We start from the raw sequence: 23,521 nt of genomic DNA, 5'->3' as shown, positions 1-23,521 counted from the left end.
TGCAGTGGCTGCGACAGGTTAGCAGATTACATACTATCTGAGTGTTTCGCAAACTGGGATAATAACGATAGTGCACTATTTGATGAATCATCTCAGAAGAGCTGCTATCAAGATGAACTCGCTGCTGTTAAGTCTGACACAATTCAATTACACCAAACAATACTTTGGGGATAATATGAAAATACAGAGAGTAAAAATAAAACTACTACTCTGTAGAGTGAATCCTGATTGGGATAAATATATTTAGAGTAATGCATGCTTCCTCAGGGCTTTGCACTCATCTCTCCAAACTAGGGTTGTAGACAACTCATAATTTAACTAATTGTACAATTAGACTTACAAAGGAACTTAATTAGTCTAACAAAATGAAAAAGAACTGATTAAACAAGTATGAAAATGAGTATAAATGAGTATGATGAAATACAAAATAAGTAAAATAAATAAATAAATAAAGTACATAAATAATAAATAACCAAAAATTAAATAAAATGAAAAATAAATAATTAAAAAATAATAATAATTATTATTATTTTGAAAATATAAATTTTCATTTTAAGTCCACAATATGTTCTGTATCTAAAAATAATAAATTGTCTACAATACGTTAACAATAATTAAATCTTTGTAAGTTACGGTTAATTACATTTAAAATTTTAAAACACCATCGGAATGTAAAAAGCCAAAATTTAACAGTGTAAACGAATTTCCCTCTGAACAGTGTTCAATCCTCCTCCAGACGGCTGGAGTCTCTCGGACTGCTGGCCCACCTTTCCCACTGCTGTCGCCTCTCAGTGGAACAAAAACACCTAATTACCATGCAGATCACAACATCCCTCAGATGCTTGCCGAGGCAGCAGGAGGAGGGAAAAGGAGGAGGACTGGATAAAAACAGATCCCTAGGACACTCTCCAAATACACGACCACCCAGGCATAAAGCAGACCTGGTCCAGAATGTCACCGGAGAGGGAGCCGCGTAATTCCACTGGGACTGAGATTATTAATCTGAGCTCGCAAATCATCCAGCCTGCTGCCCACGATGCCCACAGCAAACACCGCTCTCCTCCTGTGGAAATTAATAAGCTGGAGGCCTGGCTCTAACAAATGAAAGAGGCAGAGACCGCAGGAGGGAAGGAAGGAAGAGAAAATAAGGGAAGCGAATGAGAAGAATTAAAGCTCATCATCTTTACCAAATCTACCTTTGTTAGCTGACAAAGGGCCTGGAATAAATCACTTTTGGCTGGTGGGTGGAGTGATGAAATGCAGCAGGTCAAATGGGCTAACAAATTAGCATTTAGCAAAGTCAACTTTAAACAAACTAGTCTGTTAGTCTGACATTTTGTCCCCATTACATTCTGCTTTCTATCATATTACTCATGATACAGTGTAGCTTTACTGGTAGCTAAGTACTTTTTTCAGCAAGGTTGACAACAACTAGTGAACCTGTAATGATCTGAAGAAGCACAGCTGCTTACTAGAATACATACTACAATAGTATACTCACCGGCCACTTTATTTACACCTTTCCAACCGCTCGTTAACGCAGATTTCTAATTAGCCAATCACATGGCAGCAACTCAATGCATTTAGGCATACAAACATGGTCAAGACGATCTGCTGCTGTTCAAACTGAGCATCAGAATGGGGAAGAAAGGTGATTTAAGTGGCTTTGAAAGTGGCATGGTTGTTGGTGCCAGACAAGCTGGTTTGAATATTTCAGAAACTGCAGATTTACTGAGATTTTCATGCACAACCATCTCTGTGGTTTACAGAAAATGGTCCGACAAAGAGGAAATATCCAGTGAGTGGCAGTTCTGTGGGCGCAAATGCCTTGTTAATGCTAGAGGTCAGAGGAGAATGGCCAGACTGGTTGTAGCTGTTGCAGAAGAGCATCTCGAGCTGGTTGTAGGTGACGCTGAAGAGCTTCTCTGAACACATCAAACCTTGAGGCGGATGTGCAGCAGAAGACCACAGCCTACCTGAGTATTATTGCTGACCAAAATCTCTAAGGAATATTACCAGTACTGTGTTGAATCTATGCCACGAAGGATTAAGGCAGTTCTGAATGCAAAAAAGTGTCCAATTCGTTATTAGTAAGGTGTACCTAATAAAGTGGCCGGTAAGTGTACATTACAAAATGGCCATTTATTAGTAAATTTTCTTTTATTTGTATTATTGGTCCCACTTTGTATTACGTGGCCTTGACTAATATGTGCTTACACTGAATAAATATTTCACTACATAGTACTTATACTTGTTTTGATATTGTACTTATGCTTGATTAAATGCCTGCATGTAATTACATCTGTAATTTGTATCTGTAATATTTACTTTTTGATGCAAGTACATATTAGTTAAGGACACAATACTAAAAAGTGAGACTATATTATTTAATGATTTATTACTGGTATTTTTGTGAATAATATTTTTTTCAAGCAACAACAGTTGAAATTCAATCCATAAAGTTTTGGCAAACAGTTGGCAAATTGACCCTTCGCTAAGCCCCGCCCATCTTAGTTACTGTTGCTATGCCTGTCAAGCTTCCGTGCCTGGCATGGCTTTTTTACAATGCTTTTACAATGCACCATTGTCAGAAATAGGCAGGGATATAATGTCATTTTTGGTGAACAAGCCCGAAAAAGCCTGACAAAAAAGAACTGTAGTATGCATTACAGGGGTATATTCACGAGATATTAGGCAAAAAATTAGAGAATGATTTAATCAAAATTGAAGCTAGCTTAGCCTAGCTGACCCATACGCTGACCATTCAACAGATTAGCTCATAACAGGAGAGGTGAAATTTAAAAATAATCTAATAATATAAAAAAACGTGATTTCTCTATTTTTAACCAAAAAAGCCTGATAGAGTTATTGTTGTGCAATGATATATAGCGTTACTATGGATTTGTGCTGAATTTTAGCATCGTTGACCCATAACAATGTACAATAAGTTACCTATTACTGTCAGTATGTTTGTGTGCTCTATATAAATTAATTAAAAACAGCTGCTGGTAAAGTATATTAATCGCAAGTGCTCAGTTTGTGATCATATCTCGGTTTTGTTCTGTTGATTTGTAATTTCAAATATTCGTAGCTTGAAATAGATGTAAATATGAAGTTCAGTAAAGTTAGCAACAGATTCGCAGATGCGTATTTTCCGGATCAATAACTCATGTCATTATGACCTATTCATTATTAGTATGACTAAGGTACGATGGCGAAGGCTTACACAGAGCAGTACTTATAATATTGAGCAAAAAAAAAAAAAAAAAAAAAGAAAAAGACAGCTGTGAAACATAACTTGCTTTGTATTTTTGTAGGACAAACTGTTTAGATCTGTTTAGAGTAATGTGTGTGAGGTATTGCCATCAGTCTATCACTGAATGTGTCAGAAATATCAAAACAAAACCAACTTAGCTTTGCACCTTTAGCACCCCTCACACAGCTTGATTCACACCGGTATTTCTCCTTGTGGGTTTTTGGTTTTGAAAAGGTAAAAAAAATGTTTTTGAGCGTGGCTTAGCGTAGGGTCAATTGGCCAAAAGTGAGAACACTGTAAGAGGGCTTCAATAAAATGTCTTACCAAAATGGAGCCATATGTCACTTTTTTATTTAGAAAGTGCTACCATGTGCTTATTCCAAGTTAATTATCACTTATCAATTATTTTGTTATTGCATTGCTCCATATGTTTAGGTTTTGTACTAAGACTCTTGACAGTCTGGGAAATTCGAAAACTGTGTAATAAAACATTAAGCTTTGATATTAAATGATTGCAGTGTTACAATATAGTTTACATACCCTACACATCTTTTTGTGAAAAAAGTAGCTTAATTGTAACTACTAGCTACTTTTAGGAAGTAACTTGTAGTGTAGCTACTTTTTTTGAAGTGTAGCTTGACATTAGCTTAGCTACTTTTGCCTGGTAATTAGCATTTAGCTTATCAAGCTAGTTTCAGAATAGCTTCCCCAACACTGTCTGAGTTAAAAATAATCCAAATATCGTAAAACCCGAGTGAAAGGCACATTTGGCTCTGTGAATATTTTCGTCTATCAAGAATAAACTTTTAATTTGGTATTTCAATATGACATTAGTATCGCAAGCATATCTGTGGTGAAAACTCTTGAGTTTCTTGTGTTGATTATATTCTCGTTTTATTCCCTACAGAACAGTAATAGTAGCTTTAGTACTGCCACTAGTGCAAGTCACATTTAAAATGCAGCTTCTGATACATGTTTTTACCTACTAACCCATAAAACCCCAGGCCTGACAGCAGCAGATGAATGTAGAAATGAACTTTTAAAATGAAATATCTTATTCATCTAGTTCATCCGAGCACTTGAATTAGTCAGCAAAAGGATTGCTTCCTCAAATCACTGTATAATGAGAGTTCTGATTTATATCTGTAGAAAATGATCTGTTTAAATATCAGTTTTCAATATTTTTTGTGTGTGTGCATTTTGATTCTAATGAAAATAAGGTTATCTATGTTTTTAATTGAATGATTTTACTCTTTTTTTTTTTTTTTTTTGCTTGGACGCTTTTCCACTATCAGGCCAGTGCGAGCCAGGGCTTATATTGGGCCAGGCCGGGCCAATCGCCCGGGAGGTTGAGCAGTGAAGCCGAAATCATGTCGCGTTTCCACTGTGGGGCTAGTAGCTTGCAGCGCGTCAGCAAACCCCGCCCCCAGAACATCCCTGAATCGAACGTCACTCAAACCGCCCACTTCAGCGAGAATCATGCAGATAAAGCACACCATCACATCATCACGAAACTATTAAAATTAGGACAACCAAAACAAACAAATGACACGTTACTGTACAGCAGTACAACGCATGTCTATACGCACATGCCTGTGTGTTCTCATTCATCATATTCATTTACTCGCCGACCGACTGGCATCGAAATCTAGTGGTCTTGCCACCAACGGAGGGATCCAGCGCAGGAAGCGCACACATCCATAATATAACACCACATATATAAAATTCTCCATTAATAACTCGATATAAAATGTATTTTATAACATCCTCTAGACAGACGCTGTCCAACATTTATCCCAAATGCTCCGGAGAGAACTGAAACATGATTATTTTTCGCTATAGGCTTTATGACACTTAATAGGTGATTTCCTTTATTTAAAGATGTTGCTTATTATATCTTAAGTAAAGTGTTCAGTGTTTCAGCACATAAGAGCAGCACGTAATAAAATATTGCCTATATTTCGTTGCGCTCAGCAGCAATACACTAATAAAGCTCTTTATGTATTTTAAATTTCCTTTTTTAATTTTACCACGTTATATAAAAACATACACACTTGTTTGAGGACACAGAACACATTTTGAACTTGCAGTTTTCCCCGTCTAAAAAGTGCTGCGCAGCTGGAAGACAGAAAAAAGGTCGCCTAGTTTCTGTGTTCACTCACCCCGAAAATGCTCTGTTTGCATGATTTGATTAATATCATCGTATCCAAATACTTTATAAATAATATTTAAAACATTTTCCGGTGTTTATTTATTCATTTATTTTTTAGAAAATCTTTTTTTCAAAGAGGCTTTTGAAAAATGAAAGTTTAATATAAATTAGAAACAGTTTAATATAGTACCTAATTGTTATAGCTATAGCTTTTGTTAGTTTTATATTGGTTTATTTATTTAATGTGATTTTATTATATGCCTATCTGATATTTGTAATTCTTTAAATTATTTAAATATAGCTTAGGCTATTTTATCTAGATATGACACTATTGTTTTAAGCCTACAAAAGCGGACATGAAATTTGTAAAGTTTAATGTCTTTCTGTTGTATTCATATAGTGTATTATCTCCAAAATAAATTAAAACAATAAAAAGAAAAGAAAAAAGCCGCTCGCGGCATCAACAGAGCTATGAATGGAGCGCTCTTTTCCTCGGTCTCACACATATACACAGGCATCTAAACGCGCAAAAACACTTATTAAACTTGACAAAACCTCTTGAAATCCTTTACTGTCTGCTGTGTCTTTAATATGGTGTAAAGATTAGTATGCATTATTGAAACATCAAAGAGATGCAGCAAAGAAAAGTGACTTATTAAAACTATCATTTTATGCAACAACCTTACATTTAAAAGAGAAACATAAGGGGGATCATATGCAAAAAAAGACCCAAGCCTATAATTTGTTCCAGATGTTTTCTTTCTCTTATTTATTTATTTGTTATGTGTTTGGCGCATGTACTCGTGTGCGATCGGAAAACTGTGCCCGCCTCTCCTTTCACTCCGCCCCGAAGCCCCAGCTGGCCCTCTTTGGCCCAAGGTATTTGGCGGGCCGAAAAAGGCCGGCCGCTGGCCCCAAGAAAGCCCCGCTTTGGCCCGATTAGGCCCCGGAAGTGACAGTGGAAACGCCACTGGCCTTGGCTAGCCCTGGCTCGCTCGCTTTAGGCGCGATAGTGGAAACGCGGCTAGTCATCTAATCACTGGCCTAATTAACACTCCCTTAGAGTTGATATGGGAACCACTATAAAAGTGTTGAATTAACACTTTTTAAAAAAAGTTAACAGTATCAACACTCAGGGAGTGTTACTTAGCAAACTCGTATAGTGTAAAATATCGACATCAAAAATTATTATTTGAACACCAGTCAGTGTTATGTGTCAAATTTTCAACACTACACCAGTGTTCATTTGGAATTTTAAATAAAAATAGTGTTGAGAATTTACACTATCCCCTGCCATTAATTCTATAATTACAATCTTCAATTTTAATTCACTACTCATGCAATAATTATGTGCTGCAATGAATGCGTTTTATTTTTTGTTTAACAGGGTTTTACATGGTACTTAAAGCACTCAAACAATGACCTTGTACAGTACCGGTCAAAAGTTTGGGGTCAGTATGATTTATAAGTGTTTTAAAATAGGTTTATCCAGCTCATCAAGGCTGCATTTCTTCAAAAATACAGTACAAATTGTAATTGTAATTGTGAAGTGTTATTCCACTATAAAATAACAGTTTAAAAGTACTTGATCATTTAATTTATTCATTTATTTCATTTTAAAGTTGATTTTTTTTAGTTTCATTCATCCAGTCTTCAGTCACATGATCCTTCAACAATCACTCTAAAATAATTATACTTATCGTTATTATTCATTCATTCATTTTCTTGTCGGCTTAGTCCCTTTATTATTCCGGGGTCACCAACTTATCCAGCACGTTTTTCTAAACGCTAAATTGTCCGTAGTGTATGAGTGTGAATGAGTGTGTATGGATGTTTCCCAGAGATGGGTTGCAGCTAGAAGGGCATATGCTGGATAAGCTGGCGGTTCATTCCGCTGTGGCGACCCCAGATAAAAAAAATCGTATTCTTCCGACTTGTGCAAGTCCTTGTTTCATTTCACAGTTCATTACATTTTCAACTTTTTCCCCAGGTACTGGAACACTGTGTGAATGTGTCTGTGACAGTTTAAAGCATATGAATATTTAATAAAGCAACCATTGTTTATTTAATGATTGGCTGCCTGTTGCTAAAGAGCTCAGCATAAATTTCAAGCACTGTGTTACTGTATGAGTGGTGTGAACGTGTGTTTCAACTGTCAAAACATTCATTGGCATTTTTTGTTCCAGCATTAATGCGAAGTAATCAACCGTAAAAATGTTGAAGTAATAATAGCTGCAGACATTGAGTTACTCAAGTAACTCAGAATCATGTGGGCTTTAGTTGAGTGTTTCAGAGAAAAGACTGCAGCTGCCAGGAGCCTTTTTTTTTGGATCAGTCCCATCGGCATTATGTTTGTATCCAGAAGTTACTTGGAAGGTATCCAGTGTTGTAAAAATGCCCTGAGTGAAGGACTATTGAGAAAGGTTAATGAACTTTTCACAATTACATTACAAATTCCAATTATTCTATAATGACTGTTTTTTTCAAAGAGTGATGAGTGAAATGTGTGTGTTTTGGTACACAGATGTGTGTCAGTGTGCTTTTCACTTTAAAAAAATAAACAAATAATAATCATTAGTCCACCCTGGCGTATTCTATAATGGATTCCTGAAAAATCTCAGTTTGAAGGCATATCTTGCCCCTCCCCTTAGCCTTACGGCTTCAACCTGAAGAGAATTGGCACACCCCTACCCCTTCATGTGAATGCGCAAAAAGAGGGGTAGGTGTAAGGGGAAAGGCTAAGGGGTAGAATTGGAATAGGGATTGGGCCAGTTTATGGAGGAGTTGCCATATTTGTTATTATGCTTTGGAATAGTTAAGAAGTTTAGTTAAGCGTCACAAAAATAATGGTTTTGTTTCTGCATTTTTTTTTTTGTTAGTGATGTTAGTGGGTTAGGTTTAGATTGTTTTGTTATATTTATTTCTTTGTTTTGGCAAGACTCTAGTTTTTTTGTTTAATTTGGTTATTGAAAATTACATTCTAAATTCATACAGTCGTAGTTTGATATTCTTTGCTTAAGAAATTGTTATTTTTGTTTCAGTTATCCATTTGTTGTGTTTTCTCATTTTCACCAAGCACAGTAGAGACACTTCATGTTACATCTCATCCAACTTAAACATGTAACAAACAGACACTTAATTTCATAGATTTTGATACAAGTTGATGAATGAACATTGTAAATCCAGCAGGTCTTTACTGCAACACAAGCTAACATGGTGCCATCCATCACCTGTCATAGATAAATCGAACATTATGATCATCATTAAACTGTTTAAATGACAGAATACATGTTCTTAGACATATTTAAAAATCTAAATTTTAAATATTTCACAATATAGTAAGGATGTGTGTCAATGTTTGTAGAAGAGGAAAAGAAACAAACAAAACAAAACTATAGATTTAAATCATCATAGTGTGATGTGATAATACTGATGCATCATCATGGAAACTTCAAAGCGATGTGGTATAAATAAGTCACATTAAAAAAAAGTAGAATAATCAGTGGGAGTATTTAAATCTTCTGAAAGGGTTAAAGGCATTAAAATCAGTGCATAATATAATATACATAAGTGTTTATTTCATGTTACTTTTCGATTTATCTTGATCTTGGTTAAAATGTGCACTAATTGAGTTTCACAAACATCACAGAATCCTTCATTCACAGAAGTCCAACGTTTTGTTAAAAATGATACAGGTTACTGTTCCTATAACAAAAAGAAGCACATAAAGTACTAGAACAACCCCAGGGTGAGTGAATAAATAATGACTGATCTTTTTTTTATTTTTGGGTGAACTATGCCTTTAATTGTTGTCCAGGCATGTTTGCTCTTGTAGCGCTGGCAGTGTTGGCACATTTAACCTTGTTTTCCAGAAAGTCCTGGCCCTGAAAGCACCTGGTCAGTTCTGTTCCCAACAGACCGAATGAAGGTCCGCACATGACAGATGTGAAAGTGGCAGAGTCATGCAGTCTCGCCATATGGTGTCTAGATAACCCTACCTCTATTTCACACACACGTCACATTTCTGCAGTCCCTTGTGGCCGTTCTGTTTCCCACAACTGTGATAATAAACAAACACGCTTTAAGCTTCACTACAGCTGCACTAGTGTATAAATGAATTATATAAAGCCTTTGGGATATGATGACAAATAGAAATACACATTTCAGTAATTCAGACCATTAGACAGAACTGTGCTGTGATCACAACATGGTGAAAGTCTTAGGTGGGATTATTGTTGTTAAAGTTGGACTATTCTAAAATGATATATTTTTATATGATATTTAATCAGCAGTTGTAGTTGAGTTGTAGTTAAGCAGTAGTTGAGAAAATTTTTTTTTTTTAAATTTAATTAAAAGTAAAAAAATATATACACTGAAATTTAAAAAAAATTCTCTAGCTTTTTCGACAATATTTTCTAATTTAATTTTTATTTAGCAAAAAAAAGGTTCAAGATTCTAAGTCTGTCTGGGAAAAAAATAAATAAATCTGCAAAGGTCAATATGATTAGCCTCCTAAGAGTTTTTTTTTTTTTTTTCATTGGCTACAGAAAAAAACTGTTGTCCAATGACTTGCCTGATTAACCGGACGTGACCTAGTTAATTTAATTAACCTAGTCAAGCCGTGAAATTGATTTTAGGCTGAACACGAGTAACTTTCAAAATATCTAGTAAAATAGTATTTACTGTCATCATGGCAAAAACAAGATGGACTAGTTATTATTAAAATGATTATGTTTAAAACTGTTAAAATATCTCATTGAATGTTTTTTGAAACCTTTTTTTTTGTGCTGGTTTAAAGCCTCTTTAAATTCCAATAGTAATGATTAAAGTAAATTATCTAATTGTATATATATATATGTGTGTGTGTGTGTGTGTGTGTGTGTGTGTGTGTGTGTGTGTGTGTGTGTCAAGTGGACAAGAGTGACAGTAGTTAAAACAAATGCTAAATACTTTTTCAAATTCTTAATGAATATTGGAGTTACTTTTGCAGGCTAAGGAAGAATGACACCATGGCGGAAGTATTTCTTTTGGACAGGAAATGTTATATTTTAAAACACAAAAGCTGTCATGCAAAGCTGATGTAGATTCTGTTGTTTTATGAATGGACTGTATGGATGGATTTTTTTAATGTATTTCATGGACTAAATTTGATAAGGTTTTTTTTACAGCAGGGGTGTCAAACTCAATTCCTGGAGGGCCGAAGCTCTGCACAGTTTAGTTCCAACCCTGCTCCAACACACTTACCTGTAGGTTTCAAAGAAGCCTGAAGGACTCAATTAGTTTCATCAGGTGTGTTTAATTAGGGTTGGAACTAAACTGTGCTGAGCTGCGGCCCTTTTGGAACTGAGTTTGACACCTGTGTTTTACAGCATCGATAATGTAGATTTTATTTAGTTTAACAACAAAGCATCAGTCAATAGTGCTATTCCGCCTAGCCTGCTTTACTGAGTTTTTATATTCATATTGGTTCATCTTTAAACAATGACAACCTGTGACTCGCTCCCTTAATTGTTTACCATGCTACTCTGAATATTCCGTCTGAACAAGAACGCAAGGATGGCTTATTAATAAGTATAATTCCTGCACCCCCCGGCCAGCCACAACGCATCCAATAGTCACTTTAGGACAAAGTGCTTGAGAGAGTGACACACGTGACCCTTGCATGCATGTAATATTGTAAATGATGTTTTGCTACACAACTAACAATGTGCTAGATATAATGCAGCTTTTCATTCAGAATTGTAGTATTATAAAGTAAGATAAAGTTTTCTAATTGGCGAATGACATAATCTAGTGGGCTGTCTACTGTCATCTTTAACATCAGCGTTCGTGATTTCAGGCATGGCTTTGGACAGCAGGAGAGGAGTTATTTTTGAAAGATATTATACTAACGCATAGCATATGGGCAGATCACCTACTGCACTTTTAAATTCAAGAGGGCTAATCATTTGTATAAAGTGCTCAGCATAATACACCTCATTTTGAAAATGAATGTTTTTTATCCATTTCTCAGTGAATATAGGTCAAATATGTTGGTGCATTGGAACAAAACAGATTAATTAAACAGATATATTTATTAAAATATTATTTTTGTCACAAACATCTTGAGAAATAGAAAGATAATATATTTCAATCCATGCAAAATATTGCACACACACAAAAAAAACTACAAACTACAAAATCTAAAAAAAATCTGTTTTTCTTGATTTGTGCTCTTTTTAAAATATTAAGTTAGTCTTCATCATCTTCGAATCAGCTCTTCTCAGAAATATTCTCCTTGTCGCTTTAAACAATCTCTTAAACCTTCTTCAGCAGAGTAAAACTTCAGAGTCAAAGTTTTGACGATCCATTTTCTTTGTTTCCTTTTTGCAAACCAGCCATTCTGCCATTACCTTTAACTGTTAGCATAAATCGCAAGAATCATGCAGCCATTGGCTAAATTCTCCATCAGTCAAACTAGATGGTGACTGACCAGTGACTGACAGATAGCATATGCCAAACCACTGGACTGCTTTGTTTAAATTTTAGTAACTGTAACTTTGAGTTTTTTATTCAGTTTGTGGTCTTATTTTATCTGTAACACAGCTATGACACCAACTTGCTTTTTACTACAACCTTTCCACACGCTAGTAACACAGCAAACAATGTAAACAACAGGTCTTCGGCAGAAACGGTAACATAAACAACTGAACAAACATTCATAATTCAATACTGGCTACAATCGCTGATTCAGGGCGGTTGCTTCAGACTGATGTATAGTTGTCAAGATCGTGTTATTTTTGATGTAATCACTGAAATGTTAAAAACACTTTTTACAACTAAAATTCCATGACTTTTCCATTATTTTTCTAGGACTTTCAAGTGAATTTTCATGACCTAATGTTTTATGCAATGTGTACATATGCGTGGTACAAGACAAACAATGCATGTTCAAATTTCTTACAGCATATCGTAAAACACACAACAATCTATTTCAAGATTTCCCACTTAGATATGCTTAGCGTTTACAGCAGGTTTGGCATGCTGTGCCGGGAGAGAACCCTGAGCTCAGAGATACTTGAGCCCAAGGCTCCCGCCTGGTCAATAAGCATATAAGGGAATCCAACATCACGTAGGTCTTGAGAGCCCCCCCCCTCCACCCCCCCCCCCCCCCCCCCCCCCTTTAGATGGAGTGGAAGAGGGGGATTCTTCCAAAAGAATATAGAGCAGTAGGGAGAAAACAATCCATTTATAGTAAGCTTGGATCACTCTGATTGGATTATTACTGATTACAGATGAGCAGACAGTCGTGCTTAATCATACTACATGCTCCTCTCAAAATAAGTTTATAAAACTTCACTTAGTTACAATTTATATTTATATCTATGTTAAATTGATTGATGTGAGAGTATGTGATTGGCCAAGAACAGAAAATGGTGGTTTATTTTGGTGGTTGAGTATTAGTAGACTGTCTGCTTAATATCTGTGGATTCTGCTCCTTCAACAGACAATTAACTGACTATAGGAAACTTTGCAACTACATGTCATCTTACACACCCTAACCCTAAACCCAACCTAACAGTCTACTTATAATCTTATGACAATTAGGTGGCATGTAGATGCTATCTAGTTAAATTCAACAAACGGACCAAAATAAATTGTGACCTAGATAAGAAGTAAATAACCTATATTCAAGTATACAGATATCTGTTTTCCATGAATTTTTTTTAAAACTTTGTGGGTTTTTCTGTTTTTCCAAAACGTTTTCCAGGCCTAAAAAATGCCATGTCAAAATTCCATGACTTTTCCAGGTTTTTCATGACTGTTTGAACCCTGTAAAATAAAACAGCACCCCAGTACGTCCACGCTAAGTCAACGCTGTAAGTTATTTTGTTAGATAAGCTCCAGATTTGTCTTTAGTACTGACTAATCTAATGTATACTCACAAATATAATATTTATAAAGTATCCTATAAAAATATCCATTTAAATGAGAGATTTGTGAGTGGTCCACTCATATATGCTGAGCGCTGCTTATACGCACTAGCCTCACTGATTCACTCAAATTATACAGTATTCATTAAATATTTTCATTCGGCAAGAAGCATTTGCCAACACTAACTCCCAATTAAGAGGTGTTTCCCGAAAAGTTATAAAAAAATTTAACTGAATCATAAACTGAATCATAAAAAGTGAAGTGTTTAATTTCTGTGTCAACCGCACAATGTACCTACACTTCAATAAACCTACATCTGTCTCAGCATTTACAACATTTGTATACTTTCACAAAATCAGCAATAAAAGTATAGAAGTAAGGTGACATGGTGGTTCAGTGGTTAGCACTGTCACCTCCCAGCAAGAAGGTTACTGTTTTAAGCTTTGCTTTACCCTTACAGTCCTAAAACATTTGCTAAAAGTGAATTGGGTAAGCTAAATTGTCCGTAGTGTGTGTGTGTGTGTGTGTGTGTGTGTGTGTGTGTGTGTGTGTGTGTGTGTGTGTGTGTGTGTGTGTGTGTGTGTGTGTGTGTGTGTGTGTGTGTGTGTGAATGAGTGTGAATGGGTACTAAGTTACACCTGAAAGGGCATCCGCTGCATAAAACATATGCTGGAATAGTTGATGGCTCATTCCGCAGTGGTGACCTCAAAAATAGAGACTAAGCCAGAGGAAACAAAGGAATTAATAAAAGTTTAGAAGCACCCTGCACCTCAAACTAATGGTGTATGTTTTTTTTTTTTTTTTTCTCAGCCTTAAAATCCTTAAGTCTGGAAGGTGATTCACTTTGGGTTTTGCTCTCTGACAACCTCTTTCTCCATCAGCCTCAAAATAGCCATTCTTCAGGCAGTTCTTTCGCTGTTATTTGAAAAGGTCTCTTTTCTTCCACCTTGACCTCTGAGCGCTTCTTCCTGCTACAGCTAATTAGCTAAAGCAGTATGTTTCGCTTGCATTCCAATTATGCACTGGAACGTCAGCCTAAGTTGCCGCTCTTATCCTAATTATCTGTTACTAATTTAAATTTTGGCTGCGGCTCTGCTCGGGAATGATGTTAATGTAAGTGTTCCTGTCAGTCGGAGAGTAATTTGATTTAGAGCGTGTCTACCGTCTAATTAAATATGCTGTTTATGCGCAGTATGCAACTTTCGGCCGAAGCCCCATCTGCGTTTCATCACAGAGCTCGAGGGAGATAGGGAAGGAGAGCAAGAAATTAAATGATTTTAAGGACTTTAAGAGGAGAAAAGCAGCGTAACCTTTAAGCGAGATGTTAATACTCAGCACATGCGCTGCGTAAGGTAAAAAAGCCATATTTCTTGATGAAAAGAGGATAAAATGAAGGATGGCGGACTAAAAATCTAAAAACGGACTGTCTGTCTCAGTGTGTCTGTATCAATATAGCTCAACAAATGTCATGGCAAACTGTAACGAGGCATGGCAAATGTCAGTTATGAAAAACAAACATATCAGCTGTTATGATATAACATGTGGTGATGTCATTGGCCCATAAACATTTCTGCTTGTTGTCAAACTATTTGTATAACTGTGACACGAGGCAATTCAATCATACATTAATGTTAAAACAGTCATCATAACATTATTTATCAACATGTGGACCTTTTTATATTCTCAGAAGCTATGTAAAAAAAGGAGATATTTTAGACCAGATTTAGTCCTACCATTTTTATTGTTTACATCCCCCAAAGTCTGGTATCAAAATCTGTAACTCTGTAAAATAATAATAATTATTATTATTATGGTTGCTGTTGTTTTTATTATTAGGGATGTCCCGATCAGTTTTTTTTTTTTTTTTTTTGCCATTTTTGCCAGTCATTTGATTTGAAGTATCTACCAAAACCCGATCCGTAGGGCCAGACAGAGTCTGCAGACAATTTTTTGCCATTTCTGCACATTTATGCAGAATTATTTTGGGAGTATCGTAACTAAAAACTTAATATAAGAAATAAAAATAATAGCTTTTTAACTTTTATTTAAGGTTTACAATGCAAATCCATCTAGATCCAATTGTTTGGTAAACAAAGCAAGTTTCTCATATAATATATCTAATAAAAGACAGAAAATATTACTTATTAAATAAATCAAATGAACACTTTCATATTAGTCATTATTATTACTGGAATCAATATAAGTTTACACACATTTACACAAGTAAATAAATAGACTCAATGACGTGCTAAAAATCTGCAGATTCCAGGTGAGCCTGTTGATCCAATACTTCTGGAATAAATAAAAAAGAATAAAGAGCAAAGAAACAAATCCAAGATGGAGTCAATTTATTGTGCAGTAAGACTTAGTAGAGACATGGGAGCTATGGACGAACTCCATTTGTCTTTGGTGAACGAAACATGGGGTACATCTTATAACAGGACTAGCAGTTTATCAGAAATCTTCCCAAAAAAGGCTGGCAGAGCTTTCTCGGTGAAATAGTGGCGAGACAGCATTTCAAATCAAGGTTCTGTGTTTGTTTTTAAGGTGTCTTATCAGGTGTGTTGTGTTAAATGTAGCCTTTTCATTTCCACCTCTTGCAATTTTAAGTTTACATACACTGCAAAAAAAAAAAAAAAAAAAAAAAAAACATATTTACCTTTTTTTTCCAGCAGCTGGGGTTAAATTACAGAACTTTCCTTAAAAATTTAATTTCCAGTAAATTTTTGTAATTTAATATCTGTATTTTTACAGTAAATTTATGCTTTTTATTTCTATGTTTTATTTTATTTATTTATTTTTTTATAGTGTATCTCACAATGCTTGCAATGGCCATGTTGTCGTCATCAACTTTTTAGTACCTCTAGACCACAGACATACTGTATATATGGATATATATACTGTCCTGATCGGGAGGTAACGTCCGATTCAGCTTGAGTCTGAATTTCCTATCACGTGATCAGATCTAGACATCCCTAAATATTATTTATAATAATAATAATAATAATAGAAACAACGTGAAAACAGTTGTATATATACTTGAAATTTAAAGAGCTTTTAAATAGTGCTATATACAGTTGATGTCAGAATTATTAGCCCCCTTTGTTTTTGTATTTTCCTTTTTTTAAATATTTTCCAAATGATGTTTAACAGAGCAAGGCAATTTTCACAGTATGTTGGATAATATTTTTTTTCTGGATAAAGTTTAGTCTAGTCTTTAGCTAGAATAAAAGCAGTTTTCATTTTTTTGAAATACCATTTGAAGGTCAATATTATTAGCCCCTTTATGCTATATGTTTTTTGATAGTCTACAGAACAAACCATCATTATACAACAACTTGCCTAATTACCCTAACCTGCCTAGTTACCCTAATTAACCTAGTTAAGCCTTTAAATGTCACTTTAAGCTGTATAGAAGTGTCTTGGAAAATATCTAGTAAATAATATTTACTGTCATCATGGCAAAGATAAAATAATTTGGTTATTAGTGATGAGTTATTAAAACTATTATGTTTAGAAATGAGCTGATTTTTTTTCTCTCTCCATTGAACAGAAATTGAGGAAAAAAAATAACCGGTTAATAATTAAAGGTGGTATAATAAATTCTGACTTCAACTGTATGTAATTATATACAGTGTTATATTACAAAGTTTTTTTTCTGATAAGCTGTTTATATAATAAATGTTTATATAATAATAAATATAATATATAATAAATGTATATAATAAATAAATTTAAATGAGAGAAAGTTGCAAAATCCAAATAGCAAATAGTACACAAGACAAAAGAGAGGGAGAAAAAAAAACACACTTGATGTCTATGAATGGAATCCCACACAAACAAAACAAATTGTGTTTTCACCCAAACAAAATTTACTCAATAAAAGCATGAGGTTATGTCTGCACAGCACTGGATGAGGCACACATTTAGCGCACACACACACACACACACACACACACACACACACACACACACACACACACAAAGGTTCATCGCAAACAAACACACACTCCATCATGAACACAGACCACCTAATCACATAGTCTCTCTCTGGTGGCTGTGTGTGTATGTGTGTTCGCTCATGTCTCTTGGGGCATTTCCTTGAGATGATTTGTCAGTTGCCTTGTCTCTCCTTACTGATGGTTCCTCAGGCCCATTAATATTCTGAGAGCGAACGGGTATATGACACACACACACACATACACACACTGTGCTCCACATCAGCGAGTCCTCATTTATGCATACTGTGCTCCACAGTCTGATATGCAAGTCTTTCCGTCACACACACACATACACACCCACACACACACACACACACACACACACACACACACACACACACACACACACTCACAGGTTTTAAGACAAAGAGGCCTTCAATACCTGGAGAAAAGCAGCCACCAGCAGTTACATTTATCTCAATGGCTGTTGCTTTGCTGGTACACAACAACACAGAAGTTCCAAAATCTGACAATTTTGCTCACTGGTGCTCAGTTCTACAGGAGAAAATTGATAATGCTAACACCACTGGGTTGACCCCGATTGAAATTCTAAAAACCAAAAATAATAATTATTACTATAAGCAAGATATACAGTAACCTCCATAAAAAAATGGTATTTACAGATGGATGGATGGATGGATAGATAGATAGATAGATAGATAGATAGATAGATGATAGATAGATAGATAGATAGATAGATAGATAGATAGATAGATAGATAGATAGATAGATAGATAGATAGATAGATAGATAGATAGATAGATAGATAGATAGATAGATGGACGGACAGACGGACAAAGGAACAGACAGACAGACAGACTGACAGATGCACAATACATCATTTCAGTATTGATATCACAATGTGATAATTTGCAGTAGGCACAAAGCAGGATTTGCAATGTTGAGTTTGTATTACAGTTTATCATTTGCATGTGTTTTTGAATGTAATTGTATGAGGACTTTAAGAGCATTCAGGTATACGAAATTGTGCCATTTGTGACCTGTGTGTAATTATTTTAGTTTTATCATTCATTTACAGTACTTGAATACTGTTAGACTCGAGAAATAATAAAGCAATTTAATTGCATTTTTCTTGATTGTATTTATAGATTGTTATGAATAAAAAATTCTCGCAACACAATGCAAATACAGAACTGCACAGCAAATAGTTAAGACTGTAACAAAAATGTGTCGGGAGACCTCACAAATTTTAAAGGGTTGTTCATCATATTTTATGGAGATGCACTACCACCGCAGAATCATCCCAGTTGATCTAACATTATACATTATTTCCAAACAGAGATATTAAGTCATATGGTGAAATTGTATTCATATCTCAATATACAGTATATCGCGAAAAAATTGCAATATTAGATTTTTTCAATATCATGCAGCCCTGATAGACGGACGGACGGACGGACGGACAGACAGACAGACAGACAGATAGATGATAGATAGATAGATGGATAGATGGATAGATGGATAGATAGATAGATAGATAGATAGATAGATAGATAGATAGATAGATAGATAGATAGATAGATAGATAGATAGATAGATGATAGATAGATAGATAGATAGATAGATAGATAGATAGATAGATAGATAGATAGATAGATAGATAGATAGATAGATAGATAGATAGATAGATAGATAGATAGATAGATAGATAGATGATAGATAGATAGATAGATAGATAGATAGATAGATAGATAGATAGATAGATAGATAGATAGATAGATAGATAGATAGATAGATAGATAGATAGATAGATAGATGGACAGACAAAGATTTCAGATTTTAATAATAGTTGACAACATTGTGACTTAATCAATTAATGCAACTTTGGTCAGAATAATATAAAATAAAATAAATAATAATAAAAACATTTAATAAAAAATAAATAAATAATAAATAATAAATAATAAAAATGAATAAGAAATAAAATAAAATAAAATAAAATAAAATAAAATAAAGTAAAATAAAATAAAATAAAATAAAATAAAATAAAATAAAATAAAATAAAATAAAATAAAATAAAATAAAATAAAATAAAATAAAATAAAGGCAATGTGGTGGCGCAGTAGGTAGTGCTCGAGCCCTGGCTGGGTCAGTTGACATTTCTGTGTGGAGTTTGCATTTTCTCACCGTGTTCACATGGGTTTTTTTCGGGTGCTCCGGTTTCCCCCACAAGTCCAAAGACATGCTTTATAGGTGAATTGGGTAAGCACAAATAGTCCAAAGTGTATGTGTGTGAATAAGTGTGTATGGATGTTTCCCAGTGATGAGTTGCAGCAGGCAGGGCATCTGCTGTATAAAACAAATGCTGGATAAGTTGGCGGTTTATCCGCAGTGGCAACCCCTGATTATTAAAGGGACTAAGCTAAAAAGAAAATTAATAAATGAATAAAAAATAAAATAAAATGAAATAAAATAAAAATAACTTGTAAAGTCCTGCACTCACCCTCCAAGCAATACTGTAATAAAGTCCTAAAAGCATTACTGAAAAAAAAAAAATACATTTAGTCATATACCACAGCAATACACACCAACATTGACCTGTGAGTCAACTCTCACTCAAACCCCTGCTCCTCATTTCTGGCCTGGAACTGACTCATATTGAAAAAGCAATAATGTGCAGGATTAGAGAATTTTTTTATTTTTTATTTTTTTGAGAGAAACTCAACAGTGTGGCAAGCTGCCATATGGAGGCAGGGCAGAGATAAACCCGACGGACAGTAGAACTGTGCTGCTTCTGCCACATTGTGCTGTTCTGAAACATTGCAATTCAATGATCAGATGCTCAACCTTGACCTCTGACTGACCCAATTCAAACATACAGTTTCCAAAACAGAGAAAAGCTAACCTTCTGGTGTCAACAGCTGAAAAACATTAAGCCTATTTTATCAAAAAAAAAAAAAAAACACAGGATTGTAGCCATGGCTATTTAAAACATTTCAGATGCACATTAGAATACAAATGCTAACCGCTCATTGAACTTTTTTATTATCACTCTTATAGTTAAGAACGCAAGCCAAACACCTTTTAAATGCAAAGTAAGAAAAGATGACTGAGTGAACTTGGGAATCTAGAATGGAATCTAGAATGGTAAGAGAAGCTTAGATGTAGTGACATTTCGAGAGCTGCTGTGCTGGAGATTTTAGCAATGACATGGACATGCTTGAGCTGCTTCCTTTGTATGTTATTCAGATACAAGAGCCACACATTCACAACACCTCCATGAACATCAGTAACGTACCTAATCAACAGAGACTTTAGAAAGATTGGCTGTGTAGGGTCCAGCCAGTTGGTCCAATGACGGTATCCAATGGTGGATGAAGGTTCACTGCATGTTCGGTCTTTCCAGTGCACAATGTTGATTTATATTAAACTTAACTCATATCTGACTCCAATTTTAGTATGAGATGGTTTAGAATATTAATATGTTTATCCTCGTTTTATCTGACTCCAATTATAAAACATTGATAAGATTATTTTGTTTCCTTTCACATTATTTTAGATTATGATTGAATATTCTTTTGATTTGTTATTATACCTTATTCTCATTTACTCAGATTCCGATAGCATCTCGAGTCTTGCACCGGCCGGGTATACAATCTCTTACTACAAGCTTGTCAGTCTTGGTCATTAAGCAGAGGCGATTAACCACTCTCCTAAGAAGGCAGAACACTACTTACTCAATTTAGGAGATTTTTTATGTGGTCCCCATAGATCTGTTATCTACTAATTCAAGACAAAGTATTTTAATAATAATCGCACAGGATTATAAGTTTGTAGATGAAGGCCTAAATATCCACATTTAAAGTAGTTTCAACAATATTTTGTTGTTCTAAATAGAAAACCCATAGTTGGCCTTTTGCAGTCTACGTATACATGAAATAATGCCAATTTGCTAGTCGGATCTCTAACAACATTGTTTAGCGTGCCACGCTGCTCCGTCTAACATGTTTTAGTCCGTTACTAACCTGTACAGTGGCTTGTAGTGCTATGGACAACAACATTTATCAGTGATAATAACACGAGGTTTGAATAGTTCAAAACATAACAATTTATTAGTCAGGTAAATGTATTATGCCAATTCAATCAGTCAATTCATAAATGATCAATACAAAACATCAAATTATCAAAGATAAATCCAAGATGAAAAAGATGCATTCCTGACTTTGAAATATACATAACATGGGGCAGACCCCATGTTATGGGCTGATCTGGTTAGGCAGAATCGCCCTGAGTCCTTCTTAGGCCTTACCTTAAATAATCCAAGAATTCCCTCAAGGAAGGGGGTGTGAATGTATAACAAAAGGCATTCACACTTAGTGTCACACCCCTCACAGTGGATCAAAAGATGCCTGAAGTTATATATTTATTGTTCTGATTATGTCTATTTCTGAGAGAATGAGACCATTGTACCAATCGCACTGAGACATTTCAAATGATATCAAACATGATAGTTAAAGTCAGTTTGGTTAATTCTAGAACATTCAAACATTGAAATGACCATATGTGTGAGTTGGGGGGATGAAGTCTCTGTTTTCAGCTCATGTTTTGAATTGTCAAAGACATCAGAATATTTGCAATATTTCCATTCTTACAGATAACCCCCATTTGATCCCGTGGGTCAGATATAAATGTGTCCATGGGGTCACTATGTATCCTTGTTGAGGTCGTTCAGGGGCAATTCAAGACAGTCTCTGCAGCATTATCAGTTGTAAGTCGTGTTCAGCAGGTAGCTAAACAGGTCCAGGCTCGTTTTCACCTCTTTTGATGAGCCTGACCCGAATGCACTGCTCATTCAGTCCATACAGGCCTTCATAGCTTCCACTGTGTCCTTCCCCTGACAAAAGTGTCCACGTCGTGTGGGCTTCTCATAGTCTGCTTCTTCTGATGAATCTGGTCATCTCCAGATATGCAGACATCGGCATGTGGGGGTCTACAGTGTGTATACACTGCCTTCTCCCGGACACCTAAACAGCAACTTGATGGCTCAGCGATTGAACAGTTATGAACTTGTGTCATTCTGCATTGGAGAAAGTCATGAGGTTAAGCATAAAATATATGATCAAAACATAAAAGTCAGCAAGTGCGAGTCGTACAACTGGTCTCAGGTCTCTTTCAATCTGTTTAAATGGTCCAATCAAAAACAGATAAGTCTTTGTCACCACTGAGATAGGGTATAATGATAGGGAGAATATTAAATATTCTTGGTTTGAATTACTCAAGGTAAAGCTATCAAAAGGGCAGTGCAACTTATTAAAACAGTATAACAGGCAGTATGCATCATAAAACATATCATCATGACAATACATTCAAATAAATGACATTCATTTTCAAAATGAAAAAACGTGAAGATATTTGTCATACATGATAGTAATCACATTATTTAACCATAATTATGAAGGTATATCTATAATAATGTGTGTGTTTGTGTGTGTATGTTGTGTGGTGTGTGTGTGTGTGTGTGTTTGTGTGTGTTTATGTGTGTGTGTGTTTGTGTGTGTTTGTGTGTGTGTGTGTGTGTGTGTGTGTGTGTGTTTATGTGTGTGTGGGGGGGCTTGAACACAATTGATGGTATTTGTCAAATTTAAATGTCCTAGTGATTATTAGAAGTGTCCTCACTTCGGTTGAATTTTAATCACTTTAGCACTTATACCTGTTATTGGTGATAGATTGGAAAACCAGGGGCCCTCTGGTTTGTCAACCATCCCCACAGCAGTCAGTGTATCTATCTTAAATTTATTGGCAAGTTCGCCTCTATTGAAGTTTTATACCATCAATTTGTTGTCAAAGCCATGCAAATGTGTAATTTCTTTTCAGCTGACAGAGGGTGTCAGAGGGTGTTTGTTGTCTCGTCTGTCATCAGATTAATTATTCTGTTCTATGTGTGTGAGGCTAATGTGTTTTGTTTGTATAAACATGGACAAACGATCTCAATTAAGGAGATTTGACTCCTGGGTCTTTGAAGACTAAGGTGTTATCTATGTGCCTGGGTTTACCTGTGGCTATGTGTCAGTGTAATGCTCCGAACAATGGTAATCAACTTTTATAATTGTGTTGCAAAATTTTAGGCCTGTTTAACAGGGAGCCAGCATAAGAATGTGAACATGAGGTGTGTTCCGGCTCAAATTGATTCCATATAATATCTTTTACGGAGCATGTTAAGGTGCAATGTTCAAAGCT

General features: G+C 35.2%; 1 protein-coding gene and 1 long non-coding RNA gene across 2 annotated transcripts in view; one reads left to right on the top strand and one right to left on the bottom strand.

Moving 5' to 3' along the window:
* aff2 (ALF transcription elongation factor 2) overlaps positions 1-23,521 on the bottom strand; it is a 408,692-nt gene that overhangs the window by 185,307 nt on the left and 199,864 nt on the right. The gene's annotated exons all lie outside the window — the stretch shown is intronic.
* LOC147833941 (uncharacterized) lies at positions 848-8,261 on the top strand. Its single transcript, XR_015507480.1, has 4 exons — positions 848-1,240; positions 1,770-2,404; positions 2,463-3,691; positions 6,362-8,261. It is a non-coding gene; the product is annotated as an uncharacterized LOC147833941 (long non-coding RNA).

This window comes from Danio rerio, chromosome 14 (assembly GCF_052040795.2).
Source record: "Danio rerio strain M-AB ecotype USA chromosome 14, GRCz13ab, whole genome shotgun sequence".
Classification (NCBI taxonomy): Eukaryota; Metazoa; Chordata; class Actinopteri; order Cypriniformes; family Danionidae; genus Danio; species Danio rerio.
Note: the sequence above shows the minus strand (reverse complement) of the source record. Positions and strands in the feature narration are given on the sequence as shown.